Below are 2,188 nucleotides of genomic sequence, written 5' to 3'. Positions count from 1 at the left end.
TCTCAAAATGCCGTGGCTCGCCATGAGTATAGAAAAATCATCATTGTTTTGTTCTTTCTGCTTGCTTTTTGGTGGTAAAGAAATGGAAGAAACCCAAATCTTGGTCCACCCACCGCCACTGTCTAGGAGATCCTTTTTGGTTTTCGCTGTACTATGGTCGATCCCATGCTTATCAAGCCAGGCTATTATAGGGCCTTTGTTCATAGATTTTTAGGCACTTTATCATCAGGATTAGTTACATTATGATATGATGCATTGTCCATAACCAGACATTATTTTTTAAAAATCTAATGCAGGCACCACAGTGTTACCAATCCAGTTTTCAAACTCGTTACTATCCATGTCTTTGTGATAGTCGCCATTTTCATCTTTCGACTTTGACTCAAAAACCAGTTCACAATTATTCTCTCTCAAGGCTTCCGGTATGCGCAATTCTAAGACGTTTACCTTTTCCAGTCGGAATGAATCTCTGTTGGCTGTCAGATTGCCATTCTTTGGTGCACGTGTGGTGAGTATTGATGTAGGACTCATCAATAAAATAAATGTCAACGTTGTCTTCTCTAAGCTGTAGTAATTTTCGTAGGTACTTCCCCCTCAGTGCAACCATGTTCTTTGACTCACAAATTACGTCTTTGGAGGTTTTAGTCTTCTTGAAGCTGAAACCTAGACTCTTCACAATGCGCCATAAAGTCTGTTCGTTGATATCCAAAACGTGATTTCTTTTCAAATAAGACATAAGTGTTCTAAGTGTGACGTACTGGTTATCACCTAACATCTTTTCAAAAGCACGTCCAACAGGATCTCTGTCAAAGGTTTCAAATTTAACAGGTCGGCCTCTCTTTGTCACCTCGACATCTTTGGTTACATTTTCCTCCGATATCCATCTGTTCAAAGTCCTGTCTCTTAAATCAAGCAAATGTTTTGTTCTGCTAAATGGATCAGAAATTGAACGATTTAGCCGACCGCGATTTTTCTCACCAGTGAAATAGTTATATACTTTCACTAGAGCAATGTTCTTGTGAGTAAAGAATTTCAGTTTTAGCTTAGACTTCATCTTCATCACAATATGTTATTCGGCAAGTTAACTATTCAAAATATTAAAACCACACAGCCCAAATGGATATTTTAAAAAGCGTACACGCCTATGACTCTTGATAATTACTGACAGATCACAGTACCGTTCTCTTGTTCATTGGGCGGACACATGTGTTCGTGTGTAACAAAAGTGATTGTTTACCTAGATTAGCTAGAGAAAACAGCAGTTGTGAAAAACACTACTCACGATTTTCACGACAGTTTTGACAATACACAGAGTCACCAAAGCCGTAATAATGTTTAAATTTGTCAGAAAAGACAAAAACTTAATGCTTTCCTCAAACGTTAAAAATATATTATATCAGGTGCTGGGGGAGGATTTTTAAAAATGAGTGATCCAAAGTTGGTTTAGTCATGGCCATGGCAATCAAAGTTTTATGATGAATAATACGTATTGTTAGCTTAAATAATACATTTATGTATAATATTTGTATAAGGGTGCTCTGGTCACACTGTCATTCCTAGATACTAGATATCATTACTAATTCAATACAAGTTTTACAGTAATCATGTGCTGAAAGTTGGACAAATTGTAAATCTCCTCAAATTTTTTAGATGAACCAACACATTCGGCAACAATTTTATTACAAGCTATAGTTGAGGTGGACAAAATCCGGACGATCTATCCGAATAACCGGATAATTCTCAATGAAACATTATCCGAATTCAGACTTTTAAACTCTCTTTTCTAACCCATGTGCCGAAGTGGGTGCACCCATTTGTTGAAATGATGCTAACCCGTTTGTCTATGTGGTTTAAACCCATTTGCCGAAGAGGTGAACTAACATAATATTATCCGGATTTTGCTATTTCAGCGACTTATGGCCCAGGGTCAATGGTGGTGGTGTGGTGTGTGGTCCGTCATCTCTGATGATTTTTTTCTGCGGTGTACAATTACGTGGTACGTGACACATTGCAGCATGTGGGAACTTATGTAAGCAGTTATATAAGAACTCCTAGCCTTTGGTTGGTTTTTTCTGCTTTTCTTCTCACCCCTTCCCTCCCCCCAACCCCCCCCTTCTCTCTCTCTCTCTCTCTCTCTCTCTCTCTCTCTCTCTCTCTCTCTCTGTCTCTGTATGTCTCTCTCTCTTTC

The sequence above is a fragment of the Aplysia californica genome, unplaced genomic scaffold (genome assembly GCF_000002075.1).
Source record: "Aplysia californica isolate F4 #8 unplaced genomic scaffold, AplCal3.0 scaffold01230, whole genome shotgun sequence".
In the NCBI taxonomy this organism is placed as follows: Eukaryota; Metazoa; Mollusca; class Gastropoda; order Aplysiida; family Aplysiidae; genus Aplysia; species Aplysia californica.
Note: the sequence above shows the minus strand (reverse complement) of the source record.